Source organism: Oncorhynchus nerka, linkage group LG23 (assembly GCF_034236695.1).
Source record: "Oncorhynchus nerka isolate Pitt River linkage group LG23, Oner_Uvic_2.0, whole genome shotgun sequence".
NCBI classification, from domain to species: Eukaryota; Metazoa; Chordata; class Actinopteri; order Salmoniformes; family Salmonidae; genus Oncorhynchus; species Oncorhynchus nerka.
The window spans coordinates 891,644-915,452 of record NC_088418.1 but is presented as its reverse complement, the minus strand read 5'-3'; positions in this window follow the sequence as shown (position 1 = coordinate 915,452).

Genomic DNA, 23,809 nt, shown 5'->3' with positions numbered 1-23,809 from the left:
CTGGGCTACCTGCCGCCCCTACACTCTAACCACTAGTACTCCTACTGGGCTACCTGCCGCCCCTACACTCTAACCACTAGTACTCCTACTGGGCTACCTGCCGCCCCTACACTCTAACCACTAGTACTCCTACTGGGCTACCTGCCGCCCTACACTCTAACCACTAGTACTCCTACTGGGCTACCTGCCGCCCCTACACTCTAACCACTAGTACTCCTACTGGGCTACCTGCCGCCCCTACACTCTAACCACTAGTACTCCTACTGGGCTACCTGCCGCCCCTACACTCTAACCACTAGTACTCCTACTAGGCTACCTGCCGCCCCTACACTCTAACCACTAGTACTCCTACTGGGCTACCTGCCTCCCCTACACTCTAACCACTAGTACTCCTACTGGGCTACCTGCCTCCCCTACACTCTAACCACTAGTACTCCTACTAGGCTACCTGCCTCCCCTACACTCTAACCACTAGTACTACTACTGGGCTACCTGCCTCCCCTACACTCTAACCACTAGTACTCCTACTGGGCTACCTGCCTCCCCTACACTCTAACCACTAGTACTCCTACTAGGCTACCTGCCTCCCCTACACTCTAACCACTAGTACTACTACTGGGCTACCTGCCTCCCCTACACTCTAACCACTAGTACTACTACTGGGCTACCTGCCTCCTCTACACTCTAACCACTAGTACTCTACTACTAGGCTACCTGCCTCCCTACACTCTAACCACTAGTACTACTACTGGGCTACCTGCCTCCCTACACTCTAACCACTAGTACTACTACTAGGCTACCTGCCTCCCCTACACTCTAACCACTAGTACTACTACTGGGCTACCTGCCTCCCACTACACTCTAACCACTAGTACTACTACTGGGCTACCTGCCTCCCTACACTCTAACCACTAGTACTACTACTGGGCTACCTGCCGCCCTACACTCTAACCACTAGTACCCTACTGGGCTACCTGCCGCCCTACACTCTAACCACTAGTACTACTACTGGGCTACCTGCCTCCCTACACTCTAACCACTAGTACTACTACTAGGCTACCTGCCGCCTCTACACTCTAACCACTAGTACTCCTACTGGGCTACCTGCCGCCCCCTACACTCTAACCACTAGTACTCCTACTGGGCTACCTGCCGCCCCTACACTCTAACCACTAGTACTCCTACTAGGCTACCTGCCTCCCCTACACTCTAACCACTAGTACTACTACTGGGCTACCTGCCTCCCCTACACTCTAACCACTAGTACTACTACTAGGCTACCTGCCGCCCCTACACTCTAACCACTAGTACTCCTACTGGGCTACCTGCCGCCCCTACACTCTAACCACTAGTACTCCTACTGGGCTACCTGCCGCCCCTACACTCTAACCACTAGTACTCCTACTAGGCTACCTGCCTCCCCTACACTCTAACCACTAGTACTACTACTGGGCTACCTGCCTCCCCTACACTCTAACCACTAGTACTACTACTGGGCTACCTGCCTCCCCTACACTCTAACCACTAGTACTACTACTGGGCTACCTGCCTCCCCTACACTCTAACCACTAGTACTACTACTAGGCTACCTGCCTCCCCTACACTCTAACCACTAGTACTCCTACTAGACTACCTGCCTCCCCTACACTCTAACCACTAGTACTACTACTGGGCTACCTGCCTCCCTACACTCTAACCACTAGTACTACTACTAGGCTACCTGCCTCCCTACACTCTAACCACTAGTACTACTACTGGGCTACCTGCCTCCCCTACACTCTAACCACTAGTACTACTACTAGGCTACCTCTAACTCCCTAGACTACTCCTAACCACTAGTACTAACCACTAGGCTACCTGCCTCCCCTACACTCTAACCACTAGTACTACTACTGGGCTACCTGCCTCCCCTACACTGCCTCCACTAGTACTCTAACTACTGGGCTACCTGCCGCCCTACACTCTAACCACTAGTACTCCTACTGGGCCACCTGCCGCCCTACACTCTAACCACTAGTACTACTACTGGGCTACCTGCCTCCCCTACACTCTAACCACTAGTACTACTACTAGGCTACCTGCCGCCCCACACTCTAACCACTAGTACTCCTACTGGGCTACCTGCCACCCTACACTCTAACCACTAGTACTCCTACTAGGCTACCTGCCTCCCCTACACTCTAACCACTAGTACTACTACTGGGCTACCTGCCTCCCCACACTCTAACCACTAGTACTACTACTAGGCTACCTGCCGCCCTACACTCTAACCACTAGTACTCCTACTGGGCTACCTGCCGCCCCTACACTCTAACCACTAGTACTCCTACTGGGCTACCTGCTCCCCTACACTCTAACCACTAGTACTCCTACTAGGCTACCTGCCTCCCCACACTCTAACCACTAGTACTACTACTGGGCTACCTGCCTCCCCCCTACACTCTAACCACTAGTACTACTACTAGGCTACCTGCCTCCCCTACACTCTAACCACTAGTACTCCTACTAGACTACCTGCCTCCCCTACACTCTAACCACTAGTACTACTACTGGGCTACCTGCCTCCCCTACACTCTAACCACTAGTACTACTACTAGGCCTGCCTCCCTACCTCTAACCACTAGACTACCTGCTACCTGCCTCCCTAGTCTCTAACCACTAGTACTACTACTAGGCTACCTGCCTCCCTACACTCTAACCACTAGTACTACTACTGGGCTACCTGCCTCCCCTACACTCTAACCACTAGTACTACTACTGGGCTACCTGCTCACTCTAACCACTAGTACTACTACTGCTACCTGCCGCCCCTACACTCTAACCACTAGTACTCCTACTGGGCTACGCCCTCCACTCTAACCACTAGTACTACTACTGGGCTACCTGCCTCCCCTACACTCTAACCACTAGTACTACTACTAGGCTACCTGCCGCCCCTACACTCTAACCACTAGTACTCCTACTGGGCCACCTGCCTCCCCTACACTCTAACCACTAGTACTCCTACTGGGCTACCTGCCGCCTACACTCTAACCACTAGGGCTACCTGCCTCCCTACACTCTAACCACTAGTACTACTACTGGGCTACCTGCCTCCCTACACTCTAACCACTAGTACTACTAACTAGGCTACCTGCCTCCCCTACACTCTAACCACTAGTACCTGCCTACTGGGCTACCTGGCTACCCCCTACACTCTAACCACTAGGTTACTACTGGGCTACCTGCCCCCCTACACTCTAACCACTAGTACTCCTACTAGGCTACCTGCTCCCTGCCACTCTAACCACTAGTACTACTACTGGGCTACCTGCCTCCCCTACACTCTAACCACTAGTACTCCTACTGGGCTACCTGCCGCCCCTACACTCTAACCACTAGGCTCCTGCTGGCTACCTGCCTCCCCTACACTCTAACCACTACAGTACTACTACTGGTTACCTGCCTCCCCTACACTCTAACCACTAGTACTACTACTAGGCTACCTGCCGCCCTACACTCTAACCACTAGTACTCCTACTGGGCTACCTGCCGCCCCTACACTCTAACCACTAGACTACTCCTACTGGGCTACCACTGACAACCCCCTACACTCTAACCACTAGTACTCCTACTAGGCTACCACTGCCTCCCCTACACTCTAACCACTAGTACTACTACTGGGCTACCTGCCTCCCCTACACTCTAACCACTAGTACTACTACTGGGCTACCTGCCTCCCTCCTCTAACCACTAGTACTACTAACCTGCCTCCCCTACACTCTAACCACTAGTACTACTACTAGGCTACCTGCCTCCCCTACACTCTAACCACTAGTACTCCTACTAGACTACCTGCCTCCCCTACACTCTAACCACTAGTACTACTACTGGGCTACCTGCCTCCCCTACACTCTAACCACTAGTACTACTACTAGGCTACCTGCCTCCCCTACACTCTAACCACTAGTACTACTACTGGGCTACCTGCCTCCCCTACACTCTAACCACTAGTACTACTACTAGGCTACCTGCCTCCCCTACACTCTAACCACTAGTACTACTACTGGGCTACCTGCCTCCCCTACACTCTAACCACTAGTACTACTACTGGGCTACCTGCCTCCCCTACACTCTAACCACTAGTACTACTACTGGGCTACCTGCCGCCCCTACACTCTAACCACTAGTACTCCTACTGGGCTACCTGCCGCCCCTACACTCTAACCACTAGTACTACTACTGGGCTACCTGCCTCCCCTACACTCTAACCACTAGTACTACTACTAGGCTACCTGCCGCCCCTACACTCTAACCACTAGTACTCCTACTGGGCTACCTGCCGCCCCTACACTCTAACCACTAGTACTCCTACTGGGCTACCTGCCGCCCCTACACTCTAACCACTAGTACTCCTACTAGGCTACCTGCCTCCCCTACACTCTAACCACTAGTACTACTACTGGGCTACCTGCCTCCCCTACACTCTAACCACTAGTACTACTACTAGGCTACCTGCCGCCCCTACACTCTAACCACTAGTACTCCTACTGGGCTACCTGCCGCCCCTACACTCTAACCACTAGTACTCCTACTGGGCTACCTGCCGCCCCTACACTCTAACCACTAGTACTCCTACTAGGCTACCTGCCTCCCCTACACTCTAACCACTAGTACTACTACTGGGCTACCTGCCTCCCTACACTCTAACCACTAGTACTACTACTAGGCTACCTGCCTCCCCTACACTCTAACCACTAGTACTCCTACTAGACTACCTGCCTCCCCTACACTCTAACCACTAGTACTACTACTGGGCTACCTGCCTCCCCTACACTCTAACCACTAGTACTACTACTAGGCTACCTGCCTCCCCTACACTCTAACCACTAGTACTACTACTGGGCTACCTGCCTCCCTACACTCTAACCACTAGTACTACTACTGGCTACCTGCCTCCCCTACACTCTAACCACTAGTACTACTACTGGGCTACCTGCCTCCCTACACTCTAACCACTAGTACTACTACTGGGCTACCTGCCTCCCTACACTCTAACCACTAGTACTACTACTGGGCTACCTGCCGCCCCTACACTCTAACCACTAGACTCCTACTGGGCTACCTGCCACCCTACACCTAACCACTAGTACTACTACTGGGCTACCTGCCTCCCCTACACTCTAACCACTAGTACTACTACTAGGCTACCTGCCGCCCTCCTCACTCTAACCACTAGACTCCTACTGGGCTACCTGCCTCCCCTACACTCTAACCACTAGTACTCCCACTAGACTACCTGCCGCCCCTACACTCTAACCACTAGTACTCCTACTAGGCTACCTGCCTCCCACTACACTCCTAACCACTAGTACTACTACTGGGCTACCTGCCTCCCCTACACTCTAACCACTAGTACTACTACTAGGCTACCTGCCTCCCTACACTCTAACCACTAGTACTCCTACTGGGCTACCTGCCGCCCCTACACTCTAACCACTAGTACTCCTACTGGGCTACCTGCCGCCCCTACACTCTAACCACTAGTACTCCTACTAGGCTACCTGCCTCCCCTACACTCTAACCACTAGTACTACTACTGGGCTACCTGCCTCCCCTACACTCTAACCACTAGTACTACTACTGGGCTACCTGCCTCCCCTACACTCTAACCACTAGTACTAATACTGGGCTACCTGCCGCCCCTACACTCTAACCACTAGTACTCCTACTGGGCTACCTGCCGCCCTACACTCTAACCACTAGTACTACTACTGGGCTACCTGCCTCCCCTACACTCTAACCACTAGTACTACTACTAGCTACCTGCCGCCCTACACTCTAACCACTAGTACTCCTACTGGGCTACCTGCCGCCCTACACTCTAACCACTAGTACTCCTACTGGGCTACCTGCCGCCCCTACACTCTAACCACTAGTACCTCTCTAACAGGCTACCTGCCTCCCTACACTCTAACCACTAGTACTACCTGCTACCTGCCTCCCCTACACTCTAACCACTAGTACTACTACTAGGCTACCTGCCTCCTACACTCTAACCACTAGTACTCCTACTGGGCTACCTGCCTCCCTACACTCTAACCACTAGTACTCCTACTGGGCTACCTGCCGCCCCTACACTCTAACCACTAGTACTACTACTGGGCTACCTGCCTCCCCTACACTCTAACCACTAGTACTACTACTAGGCTACCTGCCGCCCCTACACTCTAACCACTAGTACTCCTACTGGGCTACCTGCCGCCCCTACACTCTAACCACTAGTACTCCTACTAGGCTACCTGCCTCCCCTACACTCTAACCACTAGTACTACTACTGGGCTACCTGCCTCCCTACACTCTAACCACTAGTACTACTACTAGGCTACCTGCCGCCCCTACACTCCTAACCACTAGTACTCCTACTGGGCTACCTGCCGCCCCTACACTCTAACCACTAGTACTCCTACTGGGCTACCTGCCGCCCCTACACTCTAACCACTAGTACTCCTACTAGGCTACCTGCCTCCCCTACACTCTAACCACTAGTACTACTACTGGGCTACCTGCCTCCCCTACACTCTAACCACTAGTACTACTACTAGGCTACCTGCCTCCCCTACACTCTAACCACTAGTACTCCTACTAGACTACCTGCCTCCCCTACACTCTAACCACTAGTACTACTACTGGGCTACCTGCCTCCCCTACACTCTAACCACTAGTACTACTACTAGGCCACCTGCCTCCCCTACACTCTAACCACTAGTACTACTACTGGGCTACCTGCCTCCCCTACACTCTAACCACTAGTACTACTACTAGGCTACCTGCCTCCCCTACACTCTAACCACTAGTACTACTACTGGGCTACCTGCCTCCCCTACACTCTAACCACTAGTACTACTACTGGGCTACCTCCTCCCCTACACTCTAACCACTAGTACTACTACTGGGCTACCTAACGCCCCTACACTCTAACCACTAGTACTCCTACTGGGCTACCTGCCGCCCTACACTCTAACCACTAGTACTACTACTGGGCTACCTGCCTCCCCTACCTCCTAACCACTAGTACTACTACTAGGCTACCTGCCTCCCCTACACTCTAACCACACTAGTACTCCTACTGGGCTACCTGCCGCCCCTACACTCTAACCACTAGGTACTCCTACTGGGTTACCCCTACACTCTAACCACTAGTACTCCTACTAGGCTACCTGCCTCCCCTACACTCTAACCACTAGTACTACTACTGGGCTACCTGCCTCCCTACACTCTAACCACTAGTACTACTACTAGGCTACCTGCCGCCCCTACACTCTAACCACTAGTACTCCTACTGGGCTACCTGCCGCCCTCACTCCTAACCACTAGTACTCCTACTGGGCTACCTGCCGCCCCTACACTCTAACCACTAGTACTCCTACTAGGCTACCTGCCTCCCCTACACTCTAACCACTAGTACTACTACTGGGCTACCTGCCTCCCCTACACTCTAACCACTAGTACTACTACTGGGCTACCTGCCTCCCCACACTCTAACCACTAGTACTAATACTGGGCTACCTGCCGCCCCTACACTCCTAACCACTAGTACTCCTACTGGGCTACCTACCGCCCTACACTCTAACCACTAGTACTACTACTGGGCTACCTGCCTCCCCTACACTCTAACCACTAGTACTACTACTAGGCTACCTGCCGCCCCTACACTCTAACCACTAGTACTCCTACTGGGCTACCTGCCGCCCCTACACTCCTAACCACTAGTACTCCTACTGGGCTACCTGCACGCCCCTACACTCTAACCACTAGTACTCCTACTAGGCTACCTGCCTCCCCTACACTCTAACCACTAGTACTACTACTGGGCTACCTGCCTCCCTACACTCTAACCACTAGTACTACTACTAGGCTACCTGTCAGCCCCTACACTCTAACCACTAGTACTCCTACTGGGCTACCTGCCGCCCCTACACTCTAACCACTAGTACTCCTACTGGGCTACCTGCCGCCCCTACACTCTAACCACTAGGCTCCTACTAGGCTACCTGCCTCCCTACACTCTAACCACTAGTACTACTACTGGGCTACCTCCTCCCCTACACTCTAACCACTAGTACTACTACTGGGCTACCTGCCTCCCCTACACTCTAACCACTAGTACTACTACTGGGCTACCTGCCGCCCCTACACTCTAAATCCACTAGTACTACTACTGGGCTACCTGCCTCCCCTACACTCTAACCACTAGTACTCCTACTGGGCTACCTGCCGCCCCTACACTCTAACCACTAGGCTACCTGCCGCCCCTACCTCTAACCACTGGGCTACCTGCCTCCTCTACACTCTAACCACTGACTACCTGCCACCTCTACCTCCTAACCACTAGGCTACCTGCCACCCCTACCTCTAACCACTGGGCTACCTGCCCCCTACACTCTAACCACTAGGCTACCTGCCTCCCCTACACTCTAACCACTAGGCTACCTGCCGTCCCTACACTCTAACCACTAGGCTACCTGCCACCCCTACATCTAACCACTAGGCTACCTGCCACCTCTACCTCTAACCACTAGGCTACCTGCCGCCCCTACCTCTAACCACTAGGCTACCTGCGCCCCACACTCTAACCACTAGGCTACCTGCCACCTCTACACTCTAACCACTAGGCTACCTGCCGCCCCTACACTCTAACCACTAGGCTACCTGCCGCCCAACACTCTAACCACTAGGCTACCCTGCCTCCTCTACACTCTAACCACTAGGCTACCCTGCCTCCCCTACACTCTAACCACTAGGCTACCTGCCGCCCCTACACTCTAACCACTAGGCTACCTGCCACCTCTACACTCTAACCACTAGGCTACCTGCCACCTCTACACTCTAACCACTAGGCTACCTGCCTCCTCTACACTCTAACCACTAGACTACCTGCCGCCTTCTACACTCTAACCACTAGGCTACCTGCCACCTCTACACTCTAACCACTAGGCTACCTGCCACCTCTACCTCTAACCACTAGGCTACCTGCCACCTCTACACTCTAACCACTAGGCTACCTGCCACCTCTACACTCTAACCACTAGGCTACCTGCCACCTCTACACTCTAACCACTAGCTACCTGCCACCTCTACACTCTAACCACTAGGCTACCTGCCGCCTCTACACTCTAACCACTAGTCTACCTGCCTCTACACTCCAACCACCAGGCCACCTGCCACCTCTACACTCTAACCACTAGGCTACCTGCCGCCTCTACCTCTAACCACTAGGCTACCTGCCACCTCTACACTCTAACCACTAGGCTACCTGCCGCCTCTCACTCTAACCACTAGGCTACCCTGCCGCCTCTACACTCTAACCACTAGGCTACCTGCCACCTCTACACTCTAACCACTAGGCTACCTGCCGCCTCTACACTCTAACCACTAGGCTACCCTGCCGCCTCTACACTCTAACCACTAGGCTACCTGCCTCCCCTACACTCTAACCACTAGGTTACCCTACCTCCTCTACACTCTAACCACTAGGCTACCTGCCACCTCTACACTCTAACCACTAGGCTACCTGCCACCCCTACACTCTAACCACTAGGCTACCTGCCACCTCTACACTCTAACCACTAGGCTACCTGCCACCTCTACACTCTAACCACTAGGCTACCTGCCACCTCTACACTCTAACCACTAGGGCTACCTGCCACCTCTACACTCTAACCACTAGGCTACCTGCCACCCTCTACTCTAACCACCAGGCTACCTGCCACCTCTACACTCTAACCACTAGGCTACCTGCCACCTCTACACTCTAACCACTAGGCTACCTGCCACCCCTACACTCTAACCACTGGGCTACCTGCCACCCCTCTACACTCTAACCACTAGACTACCTGCCACCTCCACACTCTCTAACCACTAGTCTACCTGCCGCCTCTACACTCTAACCACTAGACTACCTGCCACCTCTACACTCTAACCACTAGACTACCCTGCCGCCTCAACACTCTAACCACTAGGCTACCTGCCACCTCTACACTCTAACCACTAGGCTACCTGCCGCCCCTACACTCTAACCACCTAGGCTACCTGCCGCCCTACACTCTAACCACTAGGCTACCTGCCCACCTCTACACTGTAACCACTAGGCTACCTGCCACCCTCTACCTCTAACCACTAGGCTACCTGCCACCTCTACACTCTAACCACTAGGCTGCCTGCCACCTCTACACTCTAACCACTAGGCTACCTGCCACCTCTACCTCTAACCACCTTAGGCTACCTGCTTCCTCTACACTCTAACCACTAGACTGCCTGCCACCTCTACACTCTAACCACTAGGCTACCTGCCACCCTACACTCTAACCACTAGTCTACCTGCCGCCTCTACACTCTAACCACTAGGCTACCTGCCACCCCTCTACACTCTAACCACTAGGCTACCTGCCGCCTCTACACTCTAACCACTAGGCTACCTGCCACCTCTACACTCTAACCACTAGACTACCTGCCTCCTCTGCACTCTAACCACTAGGCTACCTGCCTCCTCTACACTCTAACCACTAGGCTACCTGCCTCCCCTACACTCTAACCACTAGGCTACCTGCCACCTCTACACTCTAACCACTAGGCTACCTGCCACCTCTACCTCTAACCACTAGGCTACCTGCCTCCCCTACACTCTAACCACTGGGCTACCTGCCACCTCACCTCTAACCACTAGGCTACCTGCCACCTCTACACTCTAACCACTAGGCTACCTGCCACCTCTACACTCTAACCACTAGGCTACCTGCCTCCCTACACTCTAACCACTAGGCTACCTGCCTCCCCTACACTCTAACCACTAGGCTACCTACCACCTCTACACTCTAACCACTAGGCTACCTGCCTCCTCTACCTCTAACCACTAGGCTACCTGCCCCTCCACTCTAACCACTAGGCTACCTGCCACCTCTACCTCTAACCACTAGGCTACCTGCCTCCCCTACACTCAACCACTAGGCTACCTACCACCTCTACACTCTCCAACCACTAGGCTACCTACCACCTCTACACTCTAACCACTAGGCTACCTGCCTCCCCTACACCCTAACCACTAGACTACCTGCCACCTCCACACTCTAACCACTAGCTACCTGCCACCTCTACACTCTAACCACTAGGCTACCTACCACCTCTACCTCTAACCACTAGGCTACCTGCCACCTCTGCTTCTAACCACTAGGCTGCACACACCACCTCTACACTCTAACCACTAGGCTACCTACCACCTCCCACTCTAACCACTAGGCTACCTACCACCTCTACACTCTAACCACTAGACTACCTACCTCCTCTACACTCTAACCACTAGTACTTCAGGAAGGCAGTAAGTTGCTGTGCAACAGCCTTTTCAAAGCATTCTGAGAGGAATGGGAGATTCCATATAGGCCAATAGTTTTTCATATTTTTCTGGGTCAAGGTTTGGCTTTTTCAAGAGGTTTATTACTTTTAGTGAGTTTGGTAAACATCCGGTGGATAGAGAGTCATTTATTATGTTCAACATAGAAGGGCCAAGCACAGGAAGCAGCTCTTTCAGTAGTTTAGTTGGAAAAGGGTCCAGTATGAAGCTTGAAGGTTTAGAGGCCATGATTATTTTCATCATTGTGTTAAGAGATATAGTACTAAAAGACTTGAGTGTCTCCATTGATCCTAGGTCCTGGCAGAGTTGTTCAGACTCAGGACAACTGAGCTTTGAAGGAATACACAGATTTAAAGAGGAGTCCGTAATTTGCTTTCTAATGATCATGATCTTTTCACCTAAGAAGATAATGATTCATCACTGCTGAATTGAAAGCCATCCTCTCTTGGGGAATTTTAGTTAGCTTTGCGAAAGTATAAAAAAATACATTTTGGATTGTTCTTGTTTTCCTCAAATAAGTTGTAAAAACAGGATGATGGAGCAGCAGTGAGGGCTCTTCAATACGGCACGGTACTGTCTGAGGGCTCTTCAATACTGCACGGTACTGTCTGAGGGCTCTTCAATACTGCACGGTACTGTCTGAGGGCTCTTCAATACTGCACGGTACTGTCTGAGGGCTCTTCAATACTGCACGGTACTGTCTTTCAGTTTGGTGTAGCAACAGTAAGGGCTCTTCAATACTGCACGGTACTGTCTGAGGGCTCTTCAATACTGCATGGTACTGTCTTTCAGTTTGGTGGAGCAGCAGTAAGGGCTCTTCAATACGGCACGGTACTGTCTTTCAGTTTGGTGTAGCAGCAGTGAGGGCTCTTCAATACTGGCTGTCTTTCAAGTTTGGTACTGTTTGGTGTAGCAGTGAGGGCTCTTCAATACTGCTGCTAGTTTCAGTTTGGTGTACAGCAGTGAGGGCTCTTCGATACTGCACGGTCTTTCACTGTCTGTTTGGTGTAGCAGCAGTGAGGGCTCTTCAATACTGCACTGTACTGTCTTTCAGGGCTCTTCAATACTGCACGGTACTGTCTTTCAGAGGGGCTCTTCAATACTGCACGGTACTGTCTTTCCAAGCTGTCTTCAGTTTGGTGGAGCAGCAGTGAGGGCTCTTCAATACTGCACGGTACTGTCTTCCAGTTTGCAGCAGTGAGGGCTAAGGGCTCAATGGTGTCAGAAGACTTCCAGTTTGGTGTAGCAGCAGTAGGGCTCTTCAATACTGCACGGTACTGTCTTCAGAGGCAGTGAGGGCTCTTCAATACTGCAGGTACTGTCTTTCAGTTTGGTGGAGCTCTTCAATTTGCACGGTACTGTCTTTCAGTTTGGTGTGAGCAGCAGGAGGGCTCTTCAATTTGGTGGAGCTGCACGCGGTACTGTCTTTCAAGCTCTTCAATACTGAAGACTTCTTTCAGTTTGGTGGAGCAGCAGTGAGGGCTCTTCAATACTGTCACGTTTGGTACTGTACTGAGGGCTTTCAAACTGCTAGTCTTTCAGTTTGGTGTAGGCAGCTCTTCAATACTGCACGGTACTGTCTTTCAGTTTGGTGGAGCAGCAGTGAGGGCTCTTCAATACTGCACGGTACTGTCTTTCAGTTTGGTGGAGCAGCAGTGAGGGCTCTTCAATACTGCACGGTACTGTCTTTCAGTTTGGTGTTTGGTGTAGCAGCAGTGAGGGCTCTTCAATACTGTCTTTCCAAGCTAGTCGGAAGACTTCCAGTTTGTGTAGCAGCAGTGAGGGCTCTTTCACTGTCTTTCAAGCTAGTCAGAAGACTTCAGTCTTCAATACTGTGTAGCAGTTTGGTGTAGCAGTGAGGGCTCTTCAATGCGGTACTGTCTTTCAAGCTAGTCAGAAGACTTCCAGTTTGGTGGAGCAGCAGTGAGGGCTCTTCACTGTCTTTCCAAGCTAGTAGAAGACTTCCAGTCGGGGCTCTTCAATACTGCACTACTGTCTTTCAGTTTGGTGGAGCAGCAGTGAGGGCTCTTCAATACTGTACTGTCTTTCCGCTAGTCGGAAGACTTCCAGTTTAGTGTTAGCAGCAGTGAGGGCTCTTCAATACTGTCTTCTTTCAGTTTCAGGTGTTTGGTGTAGCAGCAGTGAGGGCTCTTCGATGCTACTGAACTGACTTTCAGTTTGGTGTAGCAGCAGTGAGGGCTCTTCAATACTGCACGGTACTGTCTTTCCAAGCTTCCAGTTTGGTGGAGCAGAAGACTTACTGTCTTTCAGTTTGGTGGAGCAGCAGTGAGGGCTCTTCGATACTGCAGAAGACTTTCTTTCAGTTTGTTAGCAGTGAGGGCTCTTCAAGTACTGTCTTTCAGTTTGGTGTAGCAGCAGTGAGGGCTCTTCAATACTACACGGTACTGTCTTTCCAAGCTAGTCAGATGACTGTTTGGTGGAGCAGCAGTGAGGGCTCTTCATACTGCATGGTACTGTCTTTCAGTTTGGTGGAGCAGCAGTGAGGGCTCTTCGATACTGCACAGTACTGTCTTTCAAGTTTGGTGGAGCAGCAGTGAGTCTTCAATGCTCACTGTACTGTCTTTCCAAGAGTCGGAAGACTTCCAGTTTGGTGGAGCAGCAGTAGGGCTCTTCGATGCACACGGTACTGTCTTTCAGTTTGGTGTAGCAGCAGCTCTTCAATACTGTTGTCTTTCAGTTTGGTGGAGCAGCAGTGAGGGCTCTTCAATACTGCACGGTACTGTCTTCTTCAATACTGCTAAGCTAGTCAGAAGACTTCCAGTTTGGTGTAGCAGCAGTGAGGCTCTTCGATACTGCGGTACTGTCTTTCAGTTTGGTGGAGCAGCAGGAGGGCTCTTCGATACTGCACTGTACTGTCTTTCAGTTTGGTGTAGCAGCAGGGAGGGCTCTTCAATACTGCGGTACTGTCTTTCAGTTTGGTGTAGCAGCAGGAGGCTCTTCAATACAGCACAGTTGTACTACTGTCTTCCAGTTTGGTGTAGCAGCAGTGAGGGCTCTTCAATATGACGGTACTGTCTGTAGCAGCAGGGAGGGCTCTTCAATACTGCACTGTTGTCTTTCAGTTTGGTGTGGCAGCAGTCTTCAATGCTGCAGCAGTTTGGTGTAGCAGCAGTGAGGGCTCTTCAATACTGCGGTACGGTGCTGTTTGGTGGAGCTGTCTTCAATACTGCACGGTACTGTCTTTCAGTTTGGTGGAGCAGCAGTGAGGGCTCTTCAATACTGCACTGGTACTGTCCAGTTTGGTGGAGCAGCAGCTCTTCAATACTGCCGTACTGTCTTTCAGTTTGGTGGAGCAGCAGTGAGGGCTCTTCGATACTGCACGGTACTGTCTGAGGGGCTCTTTGATAGTCGGCATGACTGTCTTTCAGTTTGGTGTAGCAGCAGTGAGGGCTCTTCAATACTGCATGGTACTGTCTTTCAGTTTGGTGTAGCAGCAGTAAGGGCTCTTCAATACTGCACGGTACTGTCTTTCAGTTTGGTGTAGCAGCAGTAAGGGCTCTTCAATACTGCACGGTACTGTCTTTCAGTTTGGTGTAGCAGCAGTGAGGGCTCTTCGATACTGCACGGTACTGTCTTTCAGTTTGGTGGTGGAGCAGCAGTGAGGCTCTTCAATACTGCACTGTACTGTCTTCCAGTTTGGTGTAGCAGCAGGGAGGGCTCTTTGATACTGCACTGTACTGTCTTCCAGTTTGGTGGAGCATCATGGAGGGCTCTTTGATACTGCACTGTACTGTCTTCCAGTTTGGTGTAGCAGCAGTAGGGCTCTTCAATACTGCACGGTACTGTCTTTCAGTTTTCCAGTTTGTGGAGCAGCAGTACTGGCTCTTCAATACTGCACGGTACTGTCTTTCCAGTTTTTGGTGTAGCAGCAGTGAGGGCTCTTCAATACTGCACGGTACTGTCTTTCAGTTTGGTGGAGCAGCAGTAGGGCTCTTCAATACTGCACGGTACTGTCTTTCAGTTTGGTGTAGCAGCAGTGAGGGCTCTTCAATACTGCACGGTACTGTCTTTCAAGCTAGTCAGGAAGACTTCCAGTTTGGTGGAGCAGCAGTGAGGGCTCTTCAATACTGCACTGTCTTTCTTTGTCTTTCAAGCTAGTCAGGGAAGACTTCCAGTTTGGTGTAGCAGCAGTGAGGGCTCTTCAATACTGCACCGGTACTGTCTTTCCAAGCTAGTCAGAGACTTCCAGTTTGGTGTAGCAGCAGTGAGGGCTCTTCAATACTGCAGGTACTGTCTTTCCAAGCTAGTCAGAAGACTTCCAGTTTGGTGTAGCAGCAGTGAGGGCTCTTCAATACTGCACGGTACTGTCTTTCCAAGCTAGTCGGAAGACTTCCAGTTTGGTGTAGCAGCAGTGAGGGCTCTTCAATACTGCACGGTACTGTCTTTCCAAGCTAGTCGGAAGACTTCCAGTTTGGTGTAGCAGCAGTGAGGGCTCTTCAATACTGCACGGTACTGTCTTTCAAGCTAGTCGGAAGACTTCCAGTTTGGTGGAGCAGCAGTGAGGGCTCTTCAATACTGTACTGTCTTTCCAAGCTAGTCGGAAGACTTCCAGTTTGGTGTAGCAGCAGTGAGGGCTCTTCAATACTGCACGGTACTGTCTTTCCAAGCTAGTCAGAAGACTTCCAGTTTGGTGTAGCAGCAGTGAGGGCTCTTCAATACTGCACGGTACTGTCTTTCCAAGCTAGTCAGAAGACTTCCAGTTTGGTGTAGCAGCAGTGAGGGCTCTTCAATACTGCACGGTACTGTCTTTCCAAGCTAGTCAGAAGACTTCCAGTTTGGTGTAGCAGCAGTGAGGGCTCTTCAATACTGCACGGTACTGTCTTTCCAAGCTAGTCAGAAGACTTCCAGTTTGGTGTAGCAGCAGTGAGGGCTCTTCAATACTGCACGGTACTGTCTTTCCAAGCTAGTCGGAAGACTTCCAGTTTGGTGTAGCAGCAGTGAGGGCTCTTCAATACTGCACGGTACTGTCTTTCCAAGCTAGTCGGAAGACTTCCAGTTTGGTGTAGCAGCAGTGAGGGCTCTTCAATACTGCACGGTACTGTCTTTCCAAGCTAGTCAGAATACTTCCAGTTTGGTGGAGCAGCAGTGAGGGCTCTTCAATACTGTCTTTCAGTTTGGTGTAGCAGCGGTACTGTCTTGTCTTTCAAGCTAGTCAGAAGACTTCCAGTTTGGTGTAGCAGCAGTGAGGGCTCTTCAATACTGCACGGTACTGTCTTTCCAAGCTAGTCAGAAGACTTCCAGTTTGGTGTAGCAGCAGTGAGGGCTCTTCAATACTGCACGGTACTGTCTTTCAAGCTAGTCGGAAGACTTCCAGTTTGGTGTAGCAGCAGTGAGGGCTCTTCATACTGCACTGTACTGTCTTTCAAGCTAGTCAGAAGACTTCCAGTTTGGTGTAGCAGCAGTGAGGGCTCTTCAATACTGCACGGTACTGTCTTTCCAAGCTAGTCGGAAGACTTCCAGTTTGGTGTAGCAGCAGTGAGGGCTCTTCAATACTGCACGGTACTGTCTTTCAAGCTAGTCAGAAGACTTCCAGTTTGGTGTAGCAGCAGTGAGGGCTCTTCAATACTGCACGGTACTGTCTTTCCAAGCTAGTCTTTCCAGTTTGGTGTAGCAGCAGTGAGGGCTCTTCAATACTGTACTGTCTTTCAAGCTAGTTTCCAGTTTGGTGGAGCAGCAGTGAGGGCTCTTCAATACTGCACGGTACTGTCTTTCCAAGCTAGTCAGAAGACTTCCAGTTTGGTGGAGCAGCAGTGAGGCTCTTCGATACTGCACGGTACTGTCTTTCAGTTTGTTTGTGTAGCAGCAGTGAGGGCTCTTCGATACTGCACGGTGTACTGTCTTTTTGGTGTAGCAAGCTTCGGAAGACTTCCAGTTTGGTGGAGCAGCAGTGAGGGCTCTTCAATACTGCACGGTACTGTCTTTCAAGCTAGTCAGAAGACTTCCAGTTTGGTGGAGCAGCAGTGAGGGCTCTTCGATACTGCACGGTACTGTCTTTCAAGTTTTCCAGTTTGTGTAGCAGCAGTGAGGGCTCTTCAATACTGCACGGTACTGTCTTTCTAGTCAAAGACTTTCAGTTTGGTGGAGCAGCAGTGAGGCTCTTCGATACGGCATTTTTGGTGGAGCAGCAGTGAGGGCTCTTCGATACTGCACGGTACTGTCTTTCCAAGCTAGTCGGAAGACTTCCAGTTTGGTGGAGCAGCAGTGAGGGCTCTTCGATACTGCACTGTCTTTCAGTTTGGTGTACTGTCTTTCCAACTGTCTTTCAGTTTGGTGTAGCAGGAAGACTGTCTTTTTTTTTTGGTGTAGCAGCAGGAGGGCTCTTCAATACTGCACGGTACTGTCTTTCAGTTTGGTGTAGCAGAAGGGAGGGCTCTTCGATACTGACTGTTTGGTGTAGCAGCAGTGAGGGCTCTTCAATACTGCACGGTACTGTCTTTCAGTTTGGTGTAGCAGCAGTGAGGGCTCTTCGATACTGACTGTCTCAGTTTGGTGTAGCAGCAGGGAGGGCTCTTCAATACTGCACGGTACTGTCTTTCAGTTTGGTGTAGCAGCAGTGAGGGCTCTTCAATACTGCACTGTACTGTCTTTCAGTTTGGTGTAGCAGCAGTGAGGGCTCTTCGATACTGTACGGTACTGTCTTTCAGTTTGGTGTAGCAGCAGTGAGGGCTCTTCGATACTGCACTGTACTGTCTTTCAGTTTGGTGTAGCAGCAGGGAGGGCTCTTCGATACTGCACGGTATTGTCTTTCAGTTTGGTGTAGAAGCAGGGAGGGCTCTTCGATACTGCACGGTACTGTCTTTCCAAGCTAGTCAGAAGACTTCCAGTTTGGTGGAGCAGCAGTGAGGGCTCTTCGATACTGCACGGTACTGTCTTTCAGTTTGGTGTAGCAGCAGGGAGGGCTCTTCGATACTGCACGGTACTGTCTTTCAGTTTGGTGTAGCAGCAGTGAGGGCTCTTCGATACTGCACGGTGCTGTCTCTCAGTTTGGTGTAGCAGCAGGGAGGGCTCTTCAATACTGCACGGTACTGTCTTTCAGTTTGGCGTAGCAGCAGTGAGGGCTCTTCAATACTGTACGGTACTGTCTTTCAGTTTGGTGGAGCAGCAGTGAGGGCTCTTCAATACTGCACGGTACTGTCTTTCAGTTTGGTGTAGCAGCAGGGAGGGCTCTTCGATACTGCACGGTACTGTCTTTCAGTTTGGTGTAGCAGCAGGGAGGGCTCTTCGATACTGCACGGTACTGTCTTTCAGTTTGGTGTAGCAGCAGGGAGGGCTCTTCAATTCTGCACGGTACTGTCTTTCAGTTTGGTGTAGCAGCAGTGAGGGCTCTTCGATACTGCACGGTGCTGTCTCTCAGTTTGGTGTAGCAGCAGGGAGGGCTCTTCAATACTGCACGGTACTGTCTCTCAGTTTGGTGTAGCAGCAGGGAGGGCTCTTCAATACTGCACGGTACTGTCTCTCAGTTTGGTGTAGCAGCAGGGAGGGCTCCAATACTGCACGGTACTGTCTTTCAGTTTGGTGGAGCAGCAGTGAGGGCTCTTCGATACTGCACGGTACTGTCTTTCCAAGCTAGTCGGAAGACTTCCAGTTTGGTGTAGCAGCAGTGAGGGCTCTTCAATACTGTACTGTCTTTCCAAGCTAGTCGGAAGACTTCCAGTTTGGTGTAGCAGCAGTGAGGGCTCTTCAATACTGCACGGTACTGTCTTTCCAAGCTAGTCAGAAGACTTCCAGTTTGGTGTAGCAGCAGTGAGGGCTCTTCAATACTGTACTGTCTTTCCAAGCTAGTCGGAAGACTTCCAGTTTGGTGTAGCAGCAGTGAGGGCTCTTCAATACTGCACGGTACTGTCTTTCCAAGCTAGTCAGAAGACTTCCAGTTTGGTGGAGCAGCAGTGAGGGCTCTTCGATACTACACGGTACTGTCTTTCCAAGCTAGTCAGAAGACTTCCAGTTTGGTGTTGCAGCAGTGAGGGCTCTTCAATACTGCACGGTACTGTCTTTCCAAGCTAGTCAGAAGACTTCCAGTTTGGTGGAGCAGCAGTGAGGGCTCTTCAATACTGTACTGTCTTTCCAAGCTAGTCGGAAGACTTCCAGTTTGGTGTAGCAGCAGTGAGGGCTCTTCAATACTGCACGGTACTGTCTTTCCAAGCTAGTCAGAAGACTTCCAGTTTGGTGTAGCAGCAGTGAGGGCTCTTCGATACTGCACGGTACTGTCTTTCCAAGCTAGTCAGAAGACTTCCAGTTTGGTGTAGCAGCAGGGAGGGCTCTTCAATACTGCACGGTACTGTCTTTCCAAGCTAGTCGGAAGACTTCCAGTTTGGTGTAGCAGCAGTGAGGGCTCTTCAATACTGTACTGTCTTTCCAAGCTAGTCGGAAGACTTCAGTTTGGTGTAGCAGCAGTGAGGGCTCTTCAATACTGCACGGTACTGTCTTTCAAGCTAGTCAGAAGACTTCCAGTTTGGTGGAGCAGCAGTGAGGGCTCTTCGATACTGCACGGTACTGTCTTTCCAAGCTAGTCAGAAGACTTCCAGTTTGGTGTAGCAGCAGTGAGGGCTCTTCAATACTACACGGTACTGTCTTTCCAAGCTAGTCAGATGACTTCCAGTTTGGTGGAGCAGCAGTGAGGGCTCTTCGATACTGCACGGTACTGTCTTTCAGTTTGGTGTAGCAGCAGTGAGGGCTCTTCAATACTGCACGGTACTGTCTTTCAGTTTGGTTGAGCAGCAGTGAGGGCTCTTTGATACGGCATGGTACTGTCTTTCAGTTTGGTGGAGCAGCAGTGAGGGCTCTTCGATACTGCACTGTACTGTCTTTCCAAGCTAGTCGGAAGACTTCCAGTTTGGTGGAGCAGCAGTGAGGGCTCTTCGATACTGCACGGTACTGTCTTTCAGTTTGGTGTAGCAGCAGGGAGGGCTCTTCAATACTGCACGGTACTGTCTTTCAGTTTGGTGTAGCAGCAGTGAGGGCTCTTCAATACAGCACTGTACTGTCTTTCCAAGCTAGTCGGAAGACTTCCAGTTTGGTGTAGCAGCAGTGAGGGCTCTTCAATACTGCACGGTACTGTCTTTCCAAGCTAGTCAGAAGACTTCCAGTTTGGTGTAGCAGCAGTGAGGGCTCTTCAATACTGTACTGTCTTTCCAAGCTAGTCGGAAGACTTCCAGTTTGGTGTAGCAGCAGGGAGGGCTCTTCAATACTGCACGGTACTGTCTTTCCAAGCTAGTCGGAAGACTTCCAGTTTGGTGTAGCAGCAGTGAGGGCTCTTCAATACTGTACTGTCTTTCCAAGCTAGTCGGAAGACTTCCAGTTTGGTGTAGCAGCAGTGAGGGCTCTTCAATACTGCACGGTACTGTCTTTCCAAGCTAGTCAGAAGACTTCCAGTTTGGTGTAGCAGCAGTGAGGGCTCTTCGATACTGCACGGTACTGTCTTTCCAAGCTAGTCAGAAGACTTCCAGTTTGGTGTAGCAGCAGGGAGGGCTCTTCAATACTGCACGGTACTGTCTTTCCAAGCTAGTCGGAAGACTTCCAGTTTGGTGTAGCAGCAGTGAGGGCTCTTCAATACTGTACTGTCTTTCCAAGCTAGTCGGAAGACTTCCAGTTTGGTGTAGCAGCAGTGAGGGCTCTTCAATACTGCACGGTACTGTCTTTCAAGCTAGTCAGAAGACTTCCAGTTTGGTGGAGCAGCAGTGAGGGCTCTTCGATACTGCACGGTACTGTCTTTCCAAGCTAGTCAGAAGACTTCCAATTTGGTGTAGCAGCAGTGAGGGCTCTTCAATACTACACGGTACTGTCTTTCCAAGCTAGTCAGATGACTTCCAGTTTGGTGGAGCAGCAGTGAGGGCTCTTCGATACTGCACGGTACTGTCTTTCAGTTTGGTGTAGCAGCAGTGAGGGCTCTTCAATACTGCACGGTACTGTCTTTCAGTTTGGTTGAGCAGCAGTGAGGGCTCTTTGATACGGCATGGTACTGTCTTTCAGTTTGGTGGAGCAGCAGTGAGGGCTCTTCGATACTGCACTGTACTGTCTTTCCAAGCTAGTCGGAAGACTTCCAGTTTGGTGGAGCAGCAGTGAGGGCTCTTCGATACTGCACGGTACTGTCTTTCAGTTTGGTGTAGCAGCAGGGAGGGCTCTTCAATACTGCACGGTACTGTCTTTCAGTTTGGTGTAGCAGCAGTGAGGGCTCTTCAATACAGCACTGTACTGTCTTTCCAAGCTAGTCGGAAGACTTCCAGTTTGGTGGAGCAGCAGTGAGGGCTCTTCGATACTGCACGGTACTGTCTTTCAGTTTGGTGTAGCAGCAGTGAGGGCTCTTCAATACTTCACGGTACTGTCTTTCAGTTTGGTGGAGCAGCAGTGAGGGCTCTTCGATACGGCATGGTACTGTCTTTCAGTTTGGTGGAGCAGCAGTGAGGGCTCTTCGATACTGCACTGTACTGTCTTTCCAAGCTAGTCGGAAGACTTCCAGTTTGGTGGAGCAGCAGTGAGGGCTCTTCGATACTGCACGGTACTGTCTTTCAGTTTGGTGTAGCAGCAGGGAGGGCTCTTCGATACTGCACGGTACTGTCTTTCAGTTTGGTGTAGCAGCAGGGAGGGCTCTTCGATACTGCACGGTACTGTCTTTCAGTTTGGTGTAGCAGCAGGGAGGGCTCTTCGATACTGCACGGTACTGTCTTTCAGTTTGGTGTAGCAGCAGGGAGGGCTCTTCGATACTGCACGGTACTGTCTTTCAGTTTGGTGTAGCAGCAGTGAGGGCTCTTCAATACTGCACGGTACTGTCTTTCAGTTTGGTGTAGCAGCAGGGAGGGCTCTTCGATACTGCACGGTACTGTCTTTCAGTTTGGTGTAGCAGCAGGGAGGGCTCTTCAATACTGCACGGTACTGTCTTTCAGTTTGGTGTAGCAGCAGTGAGGGCTCTTCGATACTGCACGGTGCTGTCTCTCAGTTTGGTGTAGCAGCAGGGAGGGCTCTTCAATACTGCACGGTACTGTCTCTCAGTTTGGTGTAGCAGCAGGGAGGGCTCTTCAATACTGCACGGTACTGTCTCTCAGTTTGGTGTAGCAGCAGGGAGGGCTCCAATACTGCACGGTACTGTCTTTCAGTTTGGTGGAGCAGCAGTGAGGGCTCTTCGATACTGCACGGTACTGTCTTTCCAAGCTAGTCGGAAGACTTCCAGTTTGGTGTAGCAGCAGTGAGGGCTCTTCAATACTGTACTGTCTTTCCAAGCTAGTCGGAAGACTTCCAGTTTGGTGTAGCAGCAGTGAGGGCTCTTCAATACTGCACGGTACTGTCTTTCCAAGCTAGTCAGAAGACTTCCAGTTTGGTGTAGCAGCAGTGAGGGCTCTTCAATACTGTACTGTCTTTCCAAGCTAGTCGGAAGACTTCCAGTTTGGTGTAGCAGCAGTGAGGGCTCTTCAATACTGCACGGTACTGTCTTTCCAAGCTAGTCAGAAGACTTCCAGTTTGGTGTTGCAGCAGTGAGGGCTCTTCAATACTGCACGGTACTGTCTTTCCAAGCTAGTCAGAAGACTTCCAGTTTGGTGGAGCAGCAGTTAGGGCTCTTCAATACTGTACTGTCTTTCCAAGCTAGTCGGAAGACTTCCAGTTTGGTGTAGCAGCAGTGAGGGCTCTTCAATACTGCACGGTACTGTCTTTCCAAGCTAGTCAGAAGACTTCCAGTTTGGTGTAGCAGCAGTGAGGGCTCTTCGATACTGCACGGTACTGTCTTTCCAAGCTAGTCAGAAGACTTCCAGTTTGGTGTAGCAGCAGGGAGGGCTCTTCAATACTGCACGGTACTGTCTTTCCAAGCTAGTCGGAAGACTTCCAGTTTGGTGTAGCAGCAGTGAGGGCTCTTCAATACTGTACTGTCTTTCCAAGCTAGTCGGAAGACTTCCAGTTTGGTGTAGCAGCAGTGAGGGCTCTTCAATACTGCACGGTACTGTCTTTCCAAGCTAGTCAGAAGACTTCCAGTTTGGTGGAGCAGCAGTGAGGGCTCTTCGATACTGCACGGTACTGTCTTTCCAAGCTAGTCAGAAGACTTCCAGTTTGGTGTAGCAGCAGTGAGGGCTCTTCAATACTACACGGTACTGTCTTTCCAAGCTAGTCAGATGACTTCCAGTTTGGTGGAGCAGCAGTGAGGGCTCTTCGATACTGCACGGTACTGTCTTTCAGTTTGGTGTAGCAGCAGTGAGGGCTCTTCAATACTGCACGGTACTGTCTTTCAGTTTGGTTGAGCAGCAGTGAGGGCTCTTTGATACGGCATGGTACTGTCTTTCAGTTTGGTGGAGCAGCAGTGAGGGCTCTTCGATACTGCACTGTACTGTCTTTCCAAGCTAGTCGGAAGACTTCCAGTTTGGTGGAGCAGCAGTGAGGGCTCTTCGATACTGCACGGTACTGTCTTTCAGTTTGGTGTAG